Genomic DNA, 23,951 nt, shown 5'->3' with positions numbered 1-23,951 from the left:
AAGTGAAAATTATTACGAGAAGTTGCCAGTGAAGGAGAGTTATCATAATAATCTTCAAGAAATACAAAGGGACTAAAATTAAAATATTTTTAGCCTATTGAAGATGGTTAATCAAATGAAAGATTGCATCACTCAAAGTGAAGGGTCATAACCCTAAAATTATAGTGTAAATTAACAAAGGTAGTAATTAATATATTTTAGGGCAACATGAGTTTGTTATTAAGCATTGTAATGGTTTGAAAAAACTCCTTGAATATTATAAAAGGAGAAATCAAAACTGAAGATAAACATTATTAGAAAAGAAAAAATAGATTATGGCCTCAGGCTCACCATTGTACCATTTTGACAAATATATAATACAATCAGTTGTTTTCTTTTGCATATGTGCTGTGGATTACTACATTTTCTACAGGCAGTTGCTTATGATATTATCTAAAGGAGATAAGGTTATTTGTGTTCTTCCAGTGAAGTTTTGTGTTCTATATTGTAGATTTGGATCAAAAGGATTTACTTGTGAATTGTAATTGTTCCCTGTAACTCTTCCTTGGATGGTCTCTTAAAGTTAGGGTTAAATTCATTCAAGTGGTTTACAATATAAAAATTAAATAGAGCTCATAAGAAACAATAACTGACAGACTTTCCAAAAGGGGTGGGTTTAAAAATTGTCTCATAAGTTTACACAATAAGTCCTAAAGAAATATAAAGACTCTGTAGCCCAAACAATGAAGAAGGCACTGGTCATCTATAAAATACAATTTATCATCATATCAATTAACATTTTAATTGTAAATCAATAGGAGTAGCTGAGTAGGAAATATAGAATAGATTAGCAATAGTGTATACATATAAATTTCAAGAACAAAGATTGAATAGCTTCCAAAACAACAATCTTGAAATCATTTGCTATATCTCCATCCTAGGAACTTTTTCCATTCTAAGATAGGAGGAAGTTACATCAATATACTCAATCTACTATAAAAGGCACTAGTCATCGGAAGCTACTAGTGAATAGGTATACCCACCTAGGTCTTGCAGAGCATGAAGTGAGAGAGTTAGTAACCAAATAGGTTCACTCTATAAGTTGGCCAAGTCAATTGGAGGGTTGTATGAGTTCTCTCATTTTTCTCCCATTAAGTACAACATCTATTCCTATCTCTCATGCATCGCTAGTAGATTAGAAAATTGAGGAGAGATTTGGTCACTTGAACCTATGTGTGCTTCAGTCATCCATAGTGGTTCCTTGTTAGACACAATGCACCACTGAGAGGGGGGTGAATCAGTGGTTCTCAAAATTTTCCCTTTAACTATCCTATATGAGTATACTGGTTATCAGATCTAACTCAATGTAAACTTATGGGTTAGAGGAGAGACCACCACAAATACAAAACAAACACAAAGAGACATCACATAACACCAGCATATATGAGGAAAATCCAAGATGGGAAAAACCTCAGTGAGAAATGTTGTTTGAGACTACTACTCCAATCTAGCCTCATAATGAATCTTTGATTACAATGTTTAGGGCACCAAACCAAGGAGCACCAACCCCTGATTTTAGGGCACCAACCCAAGGAGCACCAACCCAAGGAGCTACAACCCCTGCACCGACCTCCAACTCAGTGAATACAAAACATATTCATTTACAAGTTAAAATCCTTGTTAAAAATGGATTTTATAACACTTCTTCAAATCTCTTTGCTGGATTTCTTATCCAGTTCACTGTCGGTTCTCTCTCTGTCGGTTCTACCTTTTGGTTGCCTCTTCTCTCTATTGCTCTGCTACTCTCCACTAGTACTATCTTTTATCATTTCCTTCTTAGCAACTTTGTACTCTTCTGCTACTCTTTTCTACCAGTTTGGTCACCACCAGTATACTTCTCTCACAGACTTACTTATAGGCTACCGGTTCCTCACCATTGTCGGTTGATCCTCTCAACCTGATTCACACTCATACACACTTAGTCTCTCTTCAGATACTCATTGAGTACTTGATTGATTTTCTCTCACATCCAACATCAATACACTCTCCTTTAGCAGTGACCTTCAATGATTTTGGCTTCCTTATTTATAACCTAATTTTCCCACCAAAATCCAAATCAAATCTTAGGCGATTAGGGTTTCCTCATCAACCTTGAGGCAAACCAAATCCAATCAGATCTCCTAGAAAGTTGTCTTCACATCGCCCCCATTAATGTGCCTTCCAAGACATATTTTCTAGACTTTAGCAAACACGACCCTGTATATTGACCTACATCTATCAAAACGCCATTAATATCTTAGTTGTTTCCTTCTCGAGGTCTTCCTGCAATCTGATTTCCTTTCTTTGATTCAGGTGCCAACTACTCCATGATCTTTCTCTGTCGTTCAGTCTTCCCCGAGACACACTCTTCTGATCTGATCCACAAATCATGGGCTCCATATTAAATGCACAACTGTAGAAACACCTATCCCTACATGACACTTCACCAACCTATGTGATCTTGCCACTTCACCTCCACGTGGAAACTATGTTGGCATACACCTTTGCTTGAACATCTGTGTCAGTATAGATCGGATCACTGATCAAATCCATTACCAGGTTCATCTGCTGGCTTACCAACCTTGTCAGTTAAACCCTCAAACTGGTCTGTCATTAAGCTTTCTCTCGGCTTCTCTTCTGGTGGAACACTCAACCGGTCAACACACTTGCTAACCTACCTTATTCACATCTTCATCAGATGGGAAGTCTTCTGCATCTGTACCTTTCCCATATTTCCTTTAGACTTACATAATGGTAAACACTCTTGATGACACCATGTCATCAACCTTCAATTAGACTCCATCATCAATCCGACCATTTTCCTTTGTCTCCATCTTCTCAGCCTTTCCTTCTTCCTGATAAGCTCAGACCATATCTCAACTATTTTGTCAAAGTGAAAAACTCATCACACTTCATCTGTTCTGGTAACCCAACATGCCATCTCTACAAGTCAAGTACATATCCTGGATCTCATGCACTCAAGGCATTCCTTTGATTCACTGATAGATCTGGTGTGAACCTTCAAGCACTTTCCTTTAACTCTTCTTCCTTATCTCACAGAACTATGATGCATGCTATTCATAATAGGAGATAAGTTCCACTTGTTGGTAGAGTGGTTCCTTGTCATCTGCATCTTGCAATGCACTCATGTGGCTTCCCTATTTGTACAACATATATTCAAACAGGCACATATGATCTGTTGCGAGCACATTCACTGTCAGACATCCCTTCACATGGTGACTACATCTTTAACATTATGCCTCTTCATCACAAACAACAACTCAAGCACCTTGCCCATCCTGCTTTTACAATGGTCATAAGCTTTCCAGTTGGCAACAACTTACTATCAACACAACAGTTACAAGTTGACATCCTTTCCTTACTAGTGAAATATTGTACCAGTACCCTATCCATTTAATTCACACAAGTCAGACAATAACTTTTGTACTAGTGACCTCAGTGGTCATTCCTCTGAATGACATTCTCTCCCTTACCTTACCGGTGTTCTGCAACACAAGGTGATATCAAAGATATCTCATCCTGTACTCATCCATGACAATGTTGCATATACATGTCTTCTACTAGTAGTCATCCTACACCGGTTGACATCAATGACAACACAATGCCAACAATCGCCCCCTTTGGCATTGATGTCAATTCATGTAGTATCTGGCATACTACATAGTATTTCTTCTTCTTTGTGTGATCCAAATCTTTGCCTTTGTATAATCCATGGATTCTCACACATGTAGTATGCCGTATACTACAGAATCTTTCTCCCCCATTGACAACAATGGCAAAGGGCACTGTCAGGGTTCCACCTCCTTGTATTTTACCAGTCACTGACAGAAATATTTCTCCCCTTTTTATACAACTTGTACTTACATCTGCTCAAGGAGCAGCACTTGAGATGGGGAAGTCAACCATCAACTAACACCAATTGAGTATGCAAGTATGATACTACTTGTTAAAGCACTCAATTGCAGAAAGATGTGTTAGAGAATACTACTTACCTGTTGGTCAAATTGCATCACCTCCCATTTGATCCTAAATTTATTTAGAATCAAGTGTGATTGTACTATGAATACAACCAACCAAATGGAAAGTAGATACCCTTAACCAGGAAATTCTCCTGGGTATTCCTACTGCAATTTTCATCATTTGTAGTTTGGGCAGTCAGTATCCTCACAAGTTCAATAATGTTGCCTCCGCATCACAAGCACATGAAATCCCCCTGAGTCATACATCTAAGGTCCTCAACTTTGGTCAGGTCCAATATCGGGGCTCCAAGCATCTCCATGTATAGGTTGAGTTGTGCAAATACGATCATTTGATGACCTTCCAATTCCATTATTTCACCACAACCTATGACATGATCTTGGATGTACACAATGCCATACAATGTCATCATCATGCCATGAAACAAACTGGTTAGCCCAAAGGATGCATGCCTGCAATCAACCAGGCCAACATATGTCATTCAGGTCTTCATCAACACCACCTGAGACAAAAATACTCATTCCATGTTACCGGGGCTAATGCAATGATCTCCAACCTCATTGTCTTACATAACCTGCAAGCACTTATTAGTACTCATGCCAGGAACATCTTGCACATACTAGTTTCCTATACCGGTCCATCATCACTACCGAAGCACCTTTCTGTAACTCCTGACATTTATGTGTTACTTTGCATTTGATACCATATGCTAACTTGTCATACATTGACACAAAAATAGTGATCCAACTCTGATCTGTGGGTGTGTAGCCAAGGAAGCCATCACACACACTTATCTTCTCATTTCCATTCTTCATACTGTCAACATCTTGTTCTTTGAAATGTCCTTCACTGAGGGGGTGAATGATCTAGTCAATGTACTACTCCCCCTAAGATCCCGCATCTCATTTAAGCCTTAGGAGATATCACTTGTGCATTGAATGCACAGTGCCAGTCCATGGTCTTCTTCTTCCACACCTGCTTGGTCTCATTCGTCTTCCCATTTTTAGTCTTGGGAGAAGGTCTTGCCATCTTCTTCCGATGGGTCCTTTCATTTCTGGACTCTGCATCACAACCGGAAATAGTGCTATGGTAGCATACAACATCCATCCCAACTTCATGATTGGGGAATCTTTTAGCATACTAGTTTGACCATCTTCTCTTGGTCATGTTGTTGTGACTAGCAACCGAAATCGGTGGACCTCTTGCTCCAGGGACATTTCTTCTTTGGTCCCATGTAGGTCTTTGACTTTAATATGCTTTGTATCCACTTTTCTACAGAGCATAGTTGCTGTATCAGCCTCCATATGACTGCAAGTTCCTCTTCCTACATTCAACCTCTCTATGGCCAATTCCATTGCAGTTATAACAAACAACATTTTCATAACCGAGAGAGGGGAAATGCATGTATCTACATCTGAATACATTTTTCTCATATGCATGATGTCTATAAGATCCTAATTTATTCCTTCTAGATATCTTTCTACATTCTTCTTCCCTATGGCCATGACCATTATATGAAAAGCAATAACCAAAGAAGGATGGCATATGACTTACAAATTTATTCAGCCATGCATGGGGAGATCTTACTGGTTTAGCAACTCCATTTCTGCTTCTTCGAGGATGGATCCTAGGTGGTCCATTTTGTGCAACTCTTTCATCTGATCTCTTCTTCTCCCACACTTGCTTTGTCTTGTGGGTGGTAGAATTCCTTTTTCCTCTATCGGTAGGAGGTCTTCTTTTTTGTATTCTAATGTTCTTGCTTCCAGTGAAGCTGTCTTCTCCCATCTTCCCTTTCCCTTTGGGATCTACAATGTTCCTTCTTCTTGTAGCACCGATCTTTATTCTTGTCTGCAAGTCTTCACTAGTTGTATTCAGATCAACCTTCTTCCGGGGAGCATTTCTAACTATGAAGGTTTGTTCGTTGTTTTCTCCATTCAAGGAGACAAACATAATGTCATTGTGAGGGGCATTCTTGTTGGTGGAGCATTCACTAGCACCGCTTCCTAAACCTTCAGTGTCCTTGGAATGCTTTTACTTCTTCAACATTTTGTCCAAGGCATCACTACTGCCATCAAACCAGATTCTTACCTTGAGCTTATCCTGACACTTTTGAAGGTCATTTCGGAGATCCTCCATTTCTCTAAGCAACTTTTGATATTCTTTATCTTTTACTTGTAGCACAGGGGTTAGATCACTGCACCGACACTCCTTATTGTCTCCTTCTTGGGACTTCAACTCTGAGATGCATTTCTCAAACTCTTCAAGGTATTTTGTCAATCATTTTTTCTCTACAATAGCAACATTATTGAATAACTTGTATTCAATCCTTACTCTTTTAATTTATTCAAGTGCATTTGCATGCTCTCCTTCAAGATCAACTTCTGCTTCATCTTCTTCAACTTCACTATCACTGTCAAACACATCTCACCGATAGGAGTGATCTTCATGATCATTCTAAGATGTGTTCCTCTCATCTTTTGATTCTTGGTCCATGAATACTATAGCTGCTAGTAGATCTGTCTTCATCATCTGTAGATACATAAGATGCATTTCTCATCCTATCATCAGAAGCCAGTTCTGCATAAGTGGGCTTATTTCCATAGAGCTTCTTCAATCCATTTCATAAGATTTTTGTCGATCTACATCTATCCACCTATGAGGAGACATCATCTGTTAACCCACAGAGTATATCCTTTATTGCTGCTTTAGTGCACTGGTTTCTTCTTTCTGTGTCTGAATCGGTGGGAAGACTGACTTTACTAGGGCAGCCATTTATAATAGACATCGAGACATCATACCCTAGTGAGGATAAGTGAACTTCAATTCTACAAATCCAAATGGAATAGTTAGACCCATTTAACACCGAAGTAGGGATTGACACTAAATAGACCATTGTGTCCTTAAGCCAAAATCTACCAAGTTGGAGAAAGCTCGTCTGACTGGGAAACTAGGCTCTCATACCAATTGTTAGACACCATCAAGCACTGAGAGGGGGGTGAATCAATGGTTCTCAAACTTTTTCCTTTAACTATCCTATGTGAGCATACCGGTTATTAGATCTAACTCATTTCAGACTTATGGGTTAGAGGGGAGACCACCACAAATACAAAACACATGCAAATGGACATCACATAACACTAGCATATACAAGGAAAACCCAAGATGGGAAAAACCTCGGTGAGAAATTTTGTTTGATACTATTGCTCCAATCGAGCCTCACAATGAATCTTTTATTATAATGTTTAGGGCACCAACCCAAGGAGCTACAACCCCTGCACTGAGCTCCAACTCAGTGAATACAAAACATATTCATTTACAAGTTAAAATCCTTGTTAGAAATGGATTTTTTAACACTTCTTTGAATCTCTCTGCTAGATCTCTTGTCCAGTTCTCTCTCTACCAGTTCTACCTTCTGGTTGCCTCTTCTCTTTGCTACTCTACTACTCTCCACCAATACTATCTTCTGTCGGTTCCTTCTTGGATACTCTACACTCTTCTGCTACTCTTCTCTATCACTTTGGTCACCACCGGTATACTTCTCTCACAAACTTACCTATAGACTGCCGGTTCCTCACTGTTGTTGGTTGATCCTCTCAACCTGATTCACACTCACACACACTCAGTCTCTCTTCATATACTCATTGAGTACTTGACTGATTTTCTCTCACATCCAACAACAATACACTCTCCTTTAGCAACAACCTTCAATGATTTTGGCTTCCTTATTTATAACCTAGTTTTCCCACCAAAAGCCAATTCAAATCTCAAGTGGTTACGGTTTCCTCATCAACCTTGAGGCAAACCAAATCCAATTAGATCTTATCCAATCTGACCTCCCAGACAATTATCTGCATATCACTGCCATTAACGTGCCTTCCATTACACATTTTCTAAACTTTAGCAAACACGACCCTATATATCGACCCGCATTTGTCAAAACACCATTAATATCTCAGTTGTTTCCTTCTTGAGGTCCTCCTACAATCTGATTTCTTTTCTTCGATTCAGGTGCCAACTACTCCCTAATCTTTCTCTATCATTCACTCTTCCTCGAGCTGCACTCTTCTGATCTGATCCATAAATCACGAGCTCCATATTAAATGCACAATTCTAGAAACATCTATCCCTATATGGTACTTCACTAACCTCTACGAGCTTTCCACTTCACCTCCACACGGCAACTATGTTGGCATAAACCTTTGCTTGAACATCTGTGTCGGTATGGATTGGATCACCGATGAACTCCATTACAAGGTTCATCTATCGGCTTACCGACCTTGCTGATTAAATCCTCAAACCAGTCTATCATTAACATTTCTCTTTGCTTCTCTTCCAGTGGAACACTCAACTAGTCAACACACTTGCTAACCTACCTTATGCACATCTTCATCAGATGGGAAGTCTTTTGTATTTGCACCTTGTCCATATTACCGGTGGACTTACATATCAGTAAACACTCTTGATGACACCATCTCATCAACCTTCAATCAAACTCCATCTGCAATCCGACCATTTTCCTCTGTCTGCAAATGCTCAGCCTTTCCTTCTTACTGCTCAGCTCAGACCATATCTCAACCGGTTTGTCAAAGTGACAAACTATTAGAAATTAGGATCTTAGGATACTAATCATTATAAACAAGATCATAAAGTAAATGAAATGAGAAACATACATGCATAAATATACACATTACACACCATATACATGAGGAAAACCCTTTCGAGTAAAAAAACCCCATAAAGCATCAATTTATTAAAACACTTACAAATATAGTCTACCATAAAATAGATATGAACATGGGGATACTCCTCCAATAATTTCACATGGCCAATAATAACCTCTTGTGCATAGAGATGTAACTCACCACAAATCTCCAAATTCACCCAACTCTCAAATGAGAGAGAACCTCCTTAAATATAGGAGGAAGGGTGGCTTCACTAGTCACACCTTTTCAATAACCCCATTAATAAATAATTAATAATCTAATATTTATTAAATTATATTTATTTCAAATGGGATATGATTATAAAGCATATAATATATAAGGTTTAATAAACTTATACAAGAACATTATATATAAATGTTATTAGGATGTGACCCCTAATAACATTATGTTCTAACACTCCCCCTTAATGTTAATAGGGGGTCACATGTCAATTTCCATAAAAGAAAAAATGAAGTCCCCCAATAACGTAGGTCTTCTTTGATAGTGATAAATAGGGACACAAATATATGCCAACATGAAGATCATACATTTCAGACTACATGAAATTCATCTTGACATAATTTGTAATCCCAATGTTTTAAAAAATGATGCTATGACATCTTAAAAATTATGTTGGAGCTGTGGTATCCTCAAATTAGCCTCTCCCTAGGTTCATTATATAGTTCCCATAGGACTTAATATAATGCTTTTACAAGTGGAAGATTTACAAGGATAAGAATTTACAAACTCCCATAGGACTTAACCACAAATGTACCTATAGGACCTACTAATGCCTACCTACAGTAATTAAAATAGAAAAGGATTTACATGGTGTAGGAGCACCTAGTTTTGAGTGCAATTTATTCATTTTGGTGTTTTTGTTCATAGCTTGGTTTTGGGATGGTTAATAAGAGTCTTCTCATAGGTCCTCATATTTTTTTGAAATGTTTTGATAGGTTGGATGTCCATAGGACAATGCATTTTCTCAATTTTGGCTTGTAAGCCTTTGTAAGCCTAAAATGGCATATTTTTGCATTTTGATTTAAAATGTCTTGAATAGCCTTGTTTGGAATTTAGACATGTTAAATTAGTGGTTTTTAGTCATCCTAGATGGTTTGGAGAAGGAAACAAAGCATGTAATGCAAAAATGCACTTTTTGGCAAAAGTTGTCAAAGCTGCTTGACAACTTTTTGCAACGTTGAGCAACTTTTTGCATTTTTTTAGCAAAGGATTGGTTAGGAAATTGATGGAGAGTTAGTTAGGCCACAAATGGCATATAAATTCCTTGAGCATGAATGTAATGAGTTTGGTCAACGCCTAGAGCAATTTGAATACAATTTGGAGACCATTTTTGAGTTTTTACCTTTTGTTTTCTAAGAATTAGAGCAGCGGTCCGTACTTAATGGATTGATTGCATTGATTTTATTTGGTCATTGTTTTGTACATGTTCTTGTAATGCTCAAGAATCATTTTGATTATTTTTGTTGCAGGTTTGAATTGAGTTCTTAATTTTGTAAGCTCTCGGCCTGAGTAAGGGTTTGAGAGGCCCAAACATGGTTCGAGCTTGAAGTCCTTTGAGTTCTTCTCAATAACCCTTGGTAATCGAGCCATGGAACCTTTGTATAGTGTACATAGTCTTTATTTTCATTTGGAGGCCATTGAAAGGCCAATGAGCATCATTTCCTAGGTGATCTCAATCATAGCCCGGTTAAGAAATGAATGAAATTATGCAAGTGTTTGTAGGGATGAGAAGGGTTGGAGTTGCAGAGTATTTGGAATGAACAAGTGAGGTGTGTAAAAGCATATGTGAGAGTTTGGAGGTGTGGCAGATCAGGGAAGACACCAAACCCTTGGAAAAAGACCAAAACAAGCCTAAAACCCCTTAAAACAAGCCATTCTCAGGTTCCGTACTTGTACGGCTAGACTGAGATTTCTCATTTCATAAATTTTACAGTACTTCCAAAAGGGTACTTAGATCACTGTGTAGGGGAAAAAGTGACACTAAGCAAACATGCCCTAATCTCACTTTCAATCAAACACTTGTGGAATACGAAAGAGCCTAGAGGTATCACACAATTGGCTACTTCTTTTTGTGGAAGAGAGAGCCACGGGCTACCTATTAGGATTTCTATTCCTTTGTTGCAAATGATAGATAAAATGATGCAAGTTCAACTACTAGCCCTAGAGTGCAAGTATGAACTAGTAACAAGATTGCAAGATTGAGATTAAGTGATGAAAAGCTGTAAACACAAGGATAAAAGGAGAATGCAGATGTGTACCCAGGGTTAAAATCTGAGGGGAAATGTTCGGGACGGGGGTGCATGCGCCACTAACCTGATTCTGCACCTGAAACTGCTCCTTTTGGCAACCTGAAAGCTGTCGAAAAGTACTAAAAACTGTTGTTGTCTGAGGGACCAGGGCACCCAGCGCCCCTGTCCCAGGGACCAGGGTGCCTAGCGCCCCTATCCTATCAGGACCAGGGCGCCCCACACCCCTGTCCTAGGTTTCTTCTCTACAATTTGGTGTGTTGTCCCGTCTCAGTCTGCTTCCGTCAGATCTCCAACTTGCGGCATCCTTCGAATTTGGAAATCTGCACTTATATCTGAAAAGGGTTGTAGGTGGCTATATAGGGTTTTGCCTTAGTCAAACCCCCGCTTTGGTGATTTCCACCTCCACGAATAGCCAAGTTGTATAGTAAAAGTTGTGTGTGCAGACCTTGTGTGTGTGCAAGATCCTAAAATGCAAGCAAACTAGAGCAACCTAGAAAGTAAACCCTAATTGCTTGTAAATGATAATGTAAATGCTCCAAATCAAGATGCAAAGTGATCTAAAGCATGAATACAAATGATATAATGCAGCTTATGCAAAGACATGAAAACAACGTGAAATCATACCCAACCCCAAGGGAGGGGTACAAGGCAATCTTCAGTTGGTGATCCCCTATTGCTCTTCAATGTCTTCAAAGCCCTAAATGGATGAATGAAATTGATGAATACTTGATGGATGGATGTTGAATGTTGTTGAAGTCTTCAAAGATCTTCTCTTTCGCTGCATAGAAAGTCCCTTAAACCAAAATTCTGGATCCTTTCAAATGAAGAAAGAGAGCTCTTATATATGAAACCCTAGGTCTTAATTTCAACTTTTGGCCGACCTAGAGATTGAATCTCCCACCAATTTCTTGGGGTTAAGCTTTATTTTATGATTGGATCGCGCTCCTAAAATTTCGGGAAAAATGTCCGGTACCGTGTTCACTCCGAGCGCCATGGTCCCGACAACTTTTCACCAAGTTTTCAGGGCCGTCGGATATGATGATTTTAGAGAGAATCCCAAAGTTACAGCTTATTTCAAGATGTTTTGACCCCCGAAATCAAGCCCCCAAGTTCAAAATAGGACCTAATTAGGGTTTTTAGATTAAATGATGTATTAAAAGAATAAAATGAAAGGGGCACACTTTAATGAAAAGGGCCCAACTTTATGATATGGGAGATGATAAAATAGAACCTTAGACCTAATTAATTTAATTAATTAAGTGCTAAAGGGGAAATGCAATGCAAAATGAAAAATGCGCCAAGGCAGGTGCTAAACTAGGTGTGAAATTGTACCACCCTAGCAAGTGCGTACAATTTACGACGCTACATTTAGCCCCCACTTTAGCAGTCATATGAACACTACGTGCATATGCAAGCTAAAGTACAAAAAAGTAAACATTATTTGAAAAAGGATATATCCATAAGTCTGTCGAACGAAGCCCCCAGCGGTATCTGCAGTACACAGTTAGGAACAGCACCCTACAAAACACACGTTAGATCACAAAATCACCTAATGCTTACTAAGGAAGGTGATGAAAATTCGAGGGTAGCTATATGCCCCCCCCTGTTTCGGCTTGCTAATTTTAGTGAGTTGAAACAGGGTATCATGTTTACCACTTCGAATTGTTAAAGAATATTGATGACAAATGCTCACAAGAAGATTTGATATGAGATCAAAAACTAATGGAGAATCATTTGGTAAGAAAGAGGACTAAATCTCAATTCCAACACAACAAAGAGTGTGAGGATTTGAGGGTTCTCTAACACAAGATGAAGGATGTAAATGGAAACAAAATGCAAAGAGAAGAAAAGAAAGGAAAAAAGCATGAATACACACATTGGTGATCCACGAGAAGAATAGTGAGAGAGAAAACATGGACTTCTTGCCCCTAGATCTTGTCTAGGTGATCCATGGTGAAAGGACATGGAAAACTAGCCCCTAGAGTATGTCTAGGTGATCCATGTAAGGGAGGAGAGTGAGAAAGTCTAGCCTTATGCTACTAGTTCCACTCAACCTCGTGTATGTGTGTGTAAGTGAGGTTAGAAGCACCTCATAGGAGTCTATGCCCAAGTATGCTACAACCTATATATGTATAGTACAAAAGCGTGACATCTCGCTCTAAGAGTCTATGCTCTGGTTCCGAGAATAATCACCTTGCATAAAAGAAAAATGGAGACATCTCGCTCTAAGAGTCTGTGCTCTGGTTCCAAGAATGACCCATTGCTCAAAAAGTGTAATGTTTATGTCATAAGTAAAGTAGAACAAGGATACCTACCTTCATCACAAAAGAAGATACCCCAAAAATGCAACAATGTCATAGATCCAAGCAAGAGAGTTTTGCACTCTTCAAGGATAGGATAGTTGAAAAGGGATATCTTGTAGTATGTGTAAAGGAGATCCTTAGAGGAGAAGAGATCTTTGTACAAAAGACACCTACCCCGAGAGGAATTGTCTTAGACAAATATAGCATCTTATAGAATAAGACAAAGAAGAGAATAAGAATGCAATACTTCCTTCTTTTGCGAGGTGAAAGTGATTCTTAATGAGGACGACACCATCCACGAAATAGGAAAAAGTGGATCCTTAGATAAAAATAATGAAAGATCATTGCCTCCCAAGGATAAGGACAATGAGAAGGACTTACACAATCTTCTAGGGAGAGATTTTGACATAAGCAAAATGTACTACATACTCACATGAGTTTATGCAAGCAAGACATTAGTGTATGTAAAATGCTCCTCACAAGAAGTGGGTAGGATAAGAAAGAGAATACACATCTTCTCCCATATCTAGGAAAAGAGGATTCTAAAGAAAAGATGATCAATATTTCCACACTATTACCCCATAGGAACAAGAGATAACATAGAAAAAAATTAGGCTATTATGTTGCTTCAAAAATATGATTGCGCTTGAAATTGTACCATCATGAATGACAATGAGCCCCAGTAAATGAGCTACCAATGTCACATAATGATGAGCAACATAATAGCCATTAATATTATTTAAAGACATGATAGATTGAATAAGGTATTTGAATATGATATGCTAAATGCTCAACTATAAGTGAGATCAAAAACATGTATAAAATGATAAAAATTGAAGAAGAAAAGTCACAAGAAATCTTAGAAGAGGGATGAGTGTAATTTATTAGAGCCTTATCCCTGGAGGAAAGGACTTTATGATGAATAGGAGATAAAGGTTCATAAGTGGATTTAGAAATTTGAGGGGATTCATAAAGAGATTTGTTCATCGCCAAGATTTCCTTATGAGGGGAATGAGAGTTGATAGAAGTAGAAGATGATTTAGTTGAAGTGAGATCATCATCACTACTAAATATAGTATTCACATTGAGAGATGGCCTTTTAGATGCTTTGGTGGGCTTAGAAAGATTATATCCAAGTCCAAATGAATATTCATGCATGTTATGTTCTAAAGGAACTTTAATTCCTTGTTCATTTGTGCCACAACCATTTCCACTATAGCCACTCTTAGCCAAAATGTGAAAACCACGACCATAAAGATTAGCCATTTCAGAAAGAGAAGGTGGTTTTTCATAAGACAAAGAATCAAATTCTTCAGAATTAGAGGTGCGAGGAGAAGAAGTTTGAGAAGTGGCCACAAAATTATTGCTCATAGGTTCAGGTAAGACTGATTGATCTCTAGTTTCTTCCTTAGATTTTCCCTTCTCAATCTTAGGCACTCTATATTCTCCTACAAAAGTAGGGTTAAAGTCTAAAGATCCCCAATAATCATCTAAGAGAGCCTTTTTAGGATCAAAAGCCTTTTCATGTGTAGATTCAAGCTGAGAAGAATCTTCTTCAAGAACTTCAGACTCATCCAAAGAATTTTGATTATCAGAGGGTGATGATTCATCCATAGGTATCTTGTTTAATGAGTCATCACTAGAAGAGGAAGGCTTAGAGGAACTCCCTTTGGAAGTAGATGTTTGCAAACAAGCTTGAAAATTAGTATCACCTATCAAGGTATATGTCTTATTATTATAAATAAATTTAACTTGTCTATGCAATGTAGAGGGGACAGCTTGCATACTGTGAATCCAAGGTCTCCCTAATAACAAGTTGTATGTTAGATTTCCTGACATAACATGGATAGGAGTAGGCAAAGTAATAGGTCCCACTGTGATGGGTAAGGTGATAATACCTAATGAAGACTTAGCCACATTATCAAAGCCTCGAATGGGACGAGAGTCAAGCTCAATAAGGGATGTATCCACATTCATCTTATGCAATAGATTAATGCTACACACATTAAGGCCAGAACCATTATCTACTAGTGTTCGTCTTATAGCAGTGTCATTTATGATAACCACAATCATCAAGGGACCATATTGATGTTGAATTTTGCTAGTAGGCAACTCAACTTGAGTAAACACAATTTGAGCTTTAGGATTCATCACAGAGTTAACCAAAGACACTATATTACTAGATGTATTAGGTGGAGGAACATTCAAATCTTTCAAGGCATCTTGTAACATTCCATGATGAGCGGAAGAAGTTTGGATCAAATCCCAAAGGGATATCTTAGCAGGGGTAGCTTTAAGTTGTTCTATGAGATCATAGTCCTTACTAAGCATTTGTGAAATACAAGGAGCTTGAGGAAGAATAGATTGGGAAGGAGGAAGTGAAGTTGGGATAACTGGAGGAGGATTAGGTTGCCTATTATTTCTTGTGTTATAGGTATGAGCAACCGCATTATAACTCTCTCTAGTCAGTTGCTTAGCATACTCATAAGGGCTCTTAGTAGAATAACCTCCTTGCACAGTAATAATAGGTTTCTTAGGAGTGCAAAAATAATCATTAGCATAACCACCTTGGACCACTAAGATAGGCTTATTTAAAGGTTGAAAATTTTGAGAAGGACAAGCACCTTGGACAGTGAAGAGAGGTTTGTTAGGTATTTCATTCACATGTATCAAATTGATTGAGGATGGTTTAGAGGAATGAACAAAAGTATTGGAAGAATTATTGATAGTCTTCTCTTGCACTAAAATCTTATCACGGATTAAATAAATTTTAGGAGAGAGACAAGGGGTAGGCATTGATGTTCTAGTAGGAAGAGTAATACTAGGAAAGGTCATATCATCCTCTATCATCAAAGGATCTACATGGGGAATAAACTCTCTAGGAGAAGGATCAACATTACTCTCTAAAGTCTCACTTTTGAGAGGGAGATCTTTGAAAGAGATGTTAACCATCTTGCTTTGAACTAGGGTATCCTTATGAGTAGAACCAAGTTGAGGAGAGAGAGATGCTTTATTTTTAGAGGGAGAATAATTGAGATTCAAGGAAGGTGAGAAACTATCAAGGGAGTTTTCAATCTTGATTTCATCCCCTTTGGCTAGGGTTCTCTCATGGGGTAGAGAATAATCTACACCTTCTTCTAATGGTTCATCCCAAATAGTGAGGTTGTTGAAAGGAATGTTTGAAGTATTGTCAATTTCGGGAGAGGAGATAACATTGTTTATTAATTCCTCATCCTTAGGAGGGAGAGCATCAATAGATGTGTTAAACTCATCCTCTTTCCTCAAAATATGTTCAATATGATCTTTAGGGGAGAGAGAATTAAGGAAATTGCTTATTATTTCATCTTCTTTCTCTAAGGGATGCTTATGGGTAAGACAAACTTTAGGAGAAGGGTAAGCATTTATCATTAATTCATCATCTCTAGTGGGAATTTTGTTGGAAAAGGAAATGCCATCACTAGGAAATGTAGGGATAATGTCATCTTCTTGCACAAAAGGATCCTCATTAAGGGAGTGTTTTTTAGGAGGAACATGAACATATTTCTCCAAAGATTCATGCTTAGGAAGGATATCTTTGAAAGAAGTGTTCATAACCTCTTGTTACACTAACATGCCCCCATTGGAAGGACCAACTTTAGGAGAAAATAAGTCAATGTCCATCAATACCTTTTCACTTAGAGAGGCATCCTCTAGGATAGCTAAATAGGAAGGGCACATTTTAGGAGAATTGTCAAGATCACTCTTAAAGTCTTCATCCTTAGAGCATGGGAGAGTCTCAAAGGGATTGGGAGCAACTCTTTTAGGCACTAAAATGTTGTTATAGATGGGGGGAGGTTCTTTAGGAGAAGGAAAAATTGAAACAAGGGAAGCTAACCCATTATCACATCTATGAAATGAATGCATCATGACAACAATTTTCCTCTTTCAAATGATAACACATGCAAAATAGAAGGAAATGTTCAATGCAAGCACTTAGAATGTAGATTTAGAAAATGAAATTTATGATTCAAATGAGTTCCTAAATCAGATTTGAAATTATTGATCCCAATTAAGCTATCCACAAGTAGCAAAAATTTCCTCTAAATTTTTGAATCTTGCAAGAAATTAAAACTTGTAAATGCAAATTTGAATTTGAAATAGCATAAACACTCAAATTTGAAAACATAAATTAGAATTAGAGAAGATTGGAGTTCACGTCGGGTTCACCAAAAATGTGTAGGGGAAAAAGTGACACTAAGCAAACATGCCCTAATCTCACTTTCAATCACACACTTGTGGAATATGAAAGAGCCTAGAGGTATCACACAATTGGCTAATTCTTTTTGTGGAAGGGAGAGCCACGAGCTACCTATTAGGATTTCTATTCCTTTGTTGCAAATGATAGATAAAATGATGCAAGTTCAACTACTAGCCCTAGAGTGCAAGTATGAACTAGTAACAAGATTGCAAGATTGAGATTAAGTGATGAAAAGCTGTAAACACAAGGATAAAAGGAGAATGCAGATGTGTACCCGGGGTTAAAATCTGAGGGGAAATGTTCAGGACGGGGGCGCATGCACCACTAACCTGATTCTGCACCTGAAACTACTCCTTTTGGCAACCTGAAAGTTGTCGAAAAGTGCTGAAAACTGTTGTTGTCTGAGGGACCAGGGCGCCCAGCGCCCCTGTTCCAGGGACCAGGGTGCCTAGCACCCCTGTCCTGTCAGGACCAGGGCACCCCATGCCCCTATCCTAGGTTTCTTCTCTACAATTTGGTGTGTTGTCCCGTCTCAGTCTGCTTCCGTTGGATCTGCAACTTGCAGCATCTTTCGAATTCGGAAATCTGCACTTATATCTGAAAAGGGTTGTAGGTGGCTATATAGGGTTTTGCCTTAGTCAAACCCCCGCTTTGGTGATTTCCACCTCCACGAATAGCCAAGTTGTATAGTAAAAGTTGTGTGTGCAGACCTTGTGTGTGTGCAAGATCCTAAAATGCAAGTAAGCAAACTAGAGCAACCTAGAAAGTAAACCCTAATTGCTTGTAAATGATAATGTAAATGATCCAAATCAAGATGCAAAGTGATCTAAAGCATGAATACAAATGATATAATGCAGCTTATGCAAAGACATGAAAACAACATGAAATCATACCCAACCCCAAGGGAGGGGTACAAGCCAATCTTCAGTTGGTGATCCCCTATTGCTCTTCAATGTCTTCAAAGCCCTAAATGGATGAATGAAATTGATGAATGCTTGATGGATGGATGTTGAATGTTGTTGAAGTCTTCAAAGATCTGCTCTTTCGCTGCATAGAAAGTCCCTTAAACCAAAATTCTAGATCCTTTCAAATGAAGAAAGAGAGCTCTTATATATGAAACCCTAGGTCTTAATTTCAACTTTTGGCCGACCTAGAGATTGAATCTCCCGCCAATTTCTTGGGGTTAAGCTTTATTTTATGATTGGATTGCGCTCCTAAAATTTCGGGAAAAATGTTCGGGACCGTGTGCACTCCGGGTGCCATGGTCTTGACAACTTTTCACCAAATTTTTAGGGCCGTCGGATATGATGATTTTAGAGAGAATCCCGAAGTTACAGCTGATTTCAAGATGTTTTGACCCCCGAAATCAAGCCCCCAAGTTCAAAATAGGACCTAATTAGGGTTTTTAGATTAAATGATGTATTAGAAGAATAAAATGAAAGGGGCACACTCTAATTAAAAGGGCCCAACTTTATGATATGGGAGATGATAAAATAGAACCTTAGACCTAATTAATTTAATTAATTAAGTGCTAAAGGGGAAATGCAATGCAAAATGAAAAATGCACCAAGGCAGGTGCTAAACTAGGTGTGAAATTGTACCACCCTATCAAGTGCGTACAATTTACGACGCTACAATCACCAAAGAGTTTGTGTGGGTCTTTGGGGAAATTGCGAGCAAATCTAGAAAAAACCGGTTAGGTAGGGCTAATTGGGGCTCTAGGGCTACTAGGCCTAGAAAATAGGGAAAGGAAGCAGCGATGGGGAAATGGATTAAAACCAAAATAAAAAAAAATTGATTGGCCTTGGAAAACCTCATGAACACCTACCACAACCTCTGCAAGTATTTGTTAAAATTTTGAGAGTGTAAGGTTGGATTTACCCTTGTGAATCTCAACCATGCCTGAGCAACTAGTGAGCACATCCTGATTGGGAGCACTCCTAGAGAGTTGAAATGTCTAATTTGATTGATAGACTAGAGAACAATGAAGGGATCCCACTAGGACAACACTTGATGGCCCTTTGTTAAAGGATTGACTCTCTTTGAGTATACCTCCCCATCATAGTGGTATCAGAGAAACCAAGATTTGGGAAGAAGCCAGTACATGACAAACACTAAATCAATAGGAGAGAATAGTCTAAGGATGGTGACCAATTAAGTGTTAGCCAAGAAGGTAGAAGATCAAGAGGAAGAAAATGGGCTCCTCAGAGAAAGATTACTACAACTGGAGAGCAAACTAGACGTAGTTGAAGACAAAACTAAGAAAGTGACAATTAAGGTCAATGAAGGTAAGGGTAAAGAAGTTGTATAAGAGGATAGGACACCTAAATCAGACCCTATTCTACTTGAAGAACCTTTCCTTAAAAAAATCAAAGCCTTAGGAGGAAAATCCCTGGAAGGAGTGCCACTTTTTTGTGGAAAAATGGAGCCTGAGGTAGTCCGGGAATGGATAGAGGGATTGGAGAATCACTTTGAATGTGATGGAATCAGTGAGGTAGAAAAGGTGAAGGTGGCCAAGTCTAGATTGAGAGGAGTAGCATTGAGTTGGTGGAAATTTCTCCAAGAAGAGAGGAAAAAAGAGGGTAAGAACCCCACAGCTAATTGGAAGGGCATGTTAGCCAAGGTGAAAGAGGCATACATCCCTAAAGATTATGAGATCCAGTTGCACAGAGGAGATAAAATTTGAGACAAAGAGACTTGGATGTGAGCAGCTACACTGAGGAATATCAGAAGTTGTGTCTGAGATCCAAGGTGGTAGAAGATGAGAGCATCAAGGTAGCCAGATACTTGAATGGCTTGAGATGGAATATTCAAGAGGAATTAAGTTTGTTATGCCCTAATACTGTGCATAAGTGTTGTAAATTGGCACTGAAAGTGGAGGAAAAGAGCAAAAAGAAACAAGAACAAAGTAATAGAGGTAGAGGTCAGAGAGGTAGATTTGGTGGAAGAAGTCTAGACCAAAGATCCCAAGGGGAATCCAAGTTGGTTGAGAAAAGTGGGGATTCCAATAAAAAGAGCAGCTATAGAGGAAGGGGATCTAGCAACTCTAGTAGAGGAAGGTCTAGTGGATTAGGAAGAGGGTCCTATTTTGCCACCATGAAGTGCTACAATTGCCATCAACTTGGACACCCGACCTATAGACTCCCTAAGAAGTCTTCTTCATCCCAAGGAGGTGAGAGGAGAGTAAATTATGCTCAAGAGGATGCAACAAACATGAAAGCATCAGAAGTGTGTTTGGATTCAAAGGTTGGAGAGAACCTCATGATAAGAAGAGTCTTGATTAAAGAACTAGTTAAGGAGGAACCAAGCCAAAGGAGATCCTTGTTTAGAATAAAATGCAAGATCATAGGAAAGGTATGTAGAGTGGTGGTGGATTTAGGATCCACATACAACATAGTGTCAGAGGAAGCAGTGAGTAAGCTCAATTTGCCAAGAATACCACATAGTGATCCCTATAGAGTCACATGGCTCAACAAGCGACAACATGTTCTTGTGAATGAACAAAATTGGGTGGAGTTCACTATAGGAGGTTACAAGGACAAAATCTTGTGTGATATCTTGCCCATGGATGCTTTCCATCTACTCTTAGGTAGGCCATGGCAGTTTGACAGAAAGGCAATACACCATGGAGAGAAGAATGCTTATACCTTCCAAAAGGATGGAACCACCTACAAAATGCACTCCATAGGAGACCAAGTAGAGGGCAGATCCAAAGGTTCTAATGTGCTGCTAGTTGGTGAGAGAGAGTTCATCAACACACTCAAGGAGGAAGAAGGAGTGGGGTTTGCCATTGTTGTAAAGCCAAAAGAAGACAACAAAGAGAAGAAAGTGTACATTTCTAAAGAAGTGCAGCAGGTCCTAAATTAGTTTAAGGACATCATTAGTGATGGAAAACTAGCTACATTGCCTCCTCAATGTGCCATAAGTCACCAAATTGATTTTATACTCGGAGCTTCATTTCCCAATAAGGCAGCTTATAAAATGACATTGGATCAGAACAAGGAGATAGACAAGAAAATACAAGAACTCCTAGACAATGGAATAATCAGAAAGAGCATCACCCCATGTACAGTACCCACCATTTTAGCTCCAAAGAAGGGAGGTACTTGGAGACTTTGCACTGACTCTAGAGCCATAAACCGGATTACTATCAAGTATAGATTTCCCATTCCAAGAATTGAAGACTTGATGGATTGTTTGGGAGGTGTTGAATACTTCACCAAGATAGATCTCAAAAGTGGTTACCACCAAATCAGAATAAAGGAGGGTGATGAATGGAAGACAACCTTCAAGACTACATAAGGACTCTATGAATGGCTTGTTATGCCATTTGGACTCACAAATGCTCCTAGCACATTCATGAGACTCATGAATGAAGTACTCAAGGGATACATTGGTAAATTTGTTGTTGTTTACTTAGATGACATCTTAATTTTTAGCAAGTTTAAGGATGAACATCTTAAGCATATAGAAATTGTACTAAGTAAACTATGTGATGAGAAGCTAACCATCAATTTGGAGAAATGTGAGTTTATGAAACAAGAGTTGGTGTATCTTGGGTTTGTAGTTTCAAGAGGTGATTTGAAGATGGATACCTCTAAGGTGGAAGCCATAATCAATTGGCCTAAACCTAATACAACAAGTGAAGTAAGAAGTTTTCATGGCTTGGCTCAATTTTATAGAAATTTCATTAGAGGGTTTAGTGAAATATGAGCACCCATGCTTGAGACAATCAAGGGAGGTATGAGAACAAAGTTTGTTTGGAAAAAGGAAGCACAAAGGGGATTTGATCTCTTGAAGACAAAGGTGGCTACTTAGCTGGTACTCATCCTACCAAGCTTTGGAAAGCTCTTCACTATTGAATGTGATGCAAGCAACATAGTGGTTGGAGCATTTTTAAGCCAAGACAATAGACCAGTTGCCTTTTTTAGTGAGAAGCTAAATGATGCAAAGAAAAGGTATTCCTCCTATGATTTGGAATTGTATGCACTTATCCAATCTCTTAGGAAATGGAGGCATTATTTTCTGCCTAAGGAATTTGTGGTTTACACTGATAATCAAGCTCTTAGCTTTCTTAATTCTGAAGAAATGTTAAACCATAGGCATATTAAATGGGCAGAGTATTTGCAGTCATATACCTTTACCATTAACACAAGAAAGGAAAATGTAATAAGGTAGCTGATGCATTGAGTAGGAGGTTACTAACAGTGCAAGAAGTGTATCTTAAAAGCATTGGAGTGGATAATTCAAAGAATTTGTATGAAGAAGATGAAGACTTTTCTGTTGCCTACAAGGTTTGCCAAGAGTTTGGAAACCATTTTCACAGTGAATATGTAGATTACACCTTGCAAGACAGCCTTTTGTTCAAAGGAGGAGAACTATCTGTGCCTAAAGGGTCTATGAGAGAAAACTTGATGCAAGAGAAGCATAATGGATGCTTGAGTGGACATTTTGGCTTGAACAAGACTTTGGAACTTGTCCAAAGATTCTACTATTGGCCTAAAATGCAAAGAGATACCAAAAGATATGTGGATCAATGTGTGTTTTTCCAAAGAGCTAAGGGTACATCTTCCAATGTTGGTCTTTATTAGCCTTTACCTATTCCCAACCGGCCATGGGAGTGTGTAAGTATGGACTTTGTTGTTGGTTTGCCTAAAACCAAATCAGGTTTTGATAGCATCTATGTTGTGGTAGATAGGTTTAGTAAGATGGCTCATTTTATTCCATGTAAGGTCACTCATGATGCTAGTCACATTGCTCACTTATTATTCAAAGAGGTTATTAGAATTCATGGTTTACCTATCAGCATTGTGTCAGATAGGGATGCAAATTTTATTTGTCATTTTTGGAAGACTTTGTGGCAAAGACTAGGTACTAATTTGTCTTTCAGTTCAGCCTATCATCCTCAAACGGATGGCCAAATTGAGGTGGTCAATAGAAAACTTGGAAATCTTCTTAGATGCTTGACAAAAGAGTATGGGCAAGCTTGGGATTAGATCATCCATCAAGCTGAGTTTTCCTACAATGATAGTGTGAATAGGTCCACCGGTAAAAGCCCTTTTGAGATTGTGTATGGCATTCATCCTAGAGGGTTTTTGGAGCTCAGAGATGTGGCAAAGATGGGACAATAGAGTGGAAATTCTTTAGACATGGCTCAATCAAAGCAAGAGGTTCATGAGTAGGTTAGGACAACCCTATTGGACACTACTCAAAGGATCAAGGAAAGAGTAGATGAGAAAAGAAAGGATATCCAATTTCTATTGGTGACATGGTGATGGTTCATTTTAACAAGGCAAGGATTTAGAAAGGAGTCCCTAGTAAGCTTTAGATGAGGAGGATAGGTCCTTGCAAAGTTTTGGCCAAATATGGCAATAATGCATACAAGATAGACCTACCCGGTGATATGGCTTTATCACCCATT

The sequence above is a fragment of the Cryptomeria japonica genome, chromosome 3 (assembly GCF_030272615.1).
Source record: "Cryptomeria japonica chromosome 3, Sugi_1.0, whole genome shotgun sequence".
NCBI lineage: Eukaryota > Viridiplantae > Streptophyta > Pinopsida > Cupressales > Cupressaceae > Cryptomeria > Cryptomeria japonica.
The sequence above is the reverse complement of the archived record's forward strand: the minus strand, read 5'-3'. Positions refer to the sequence as shown.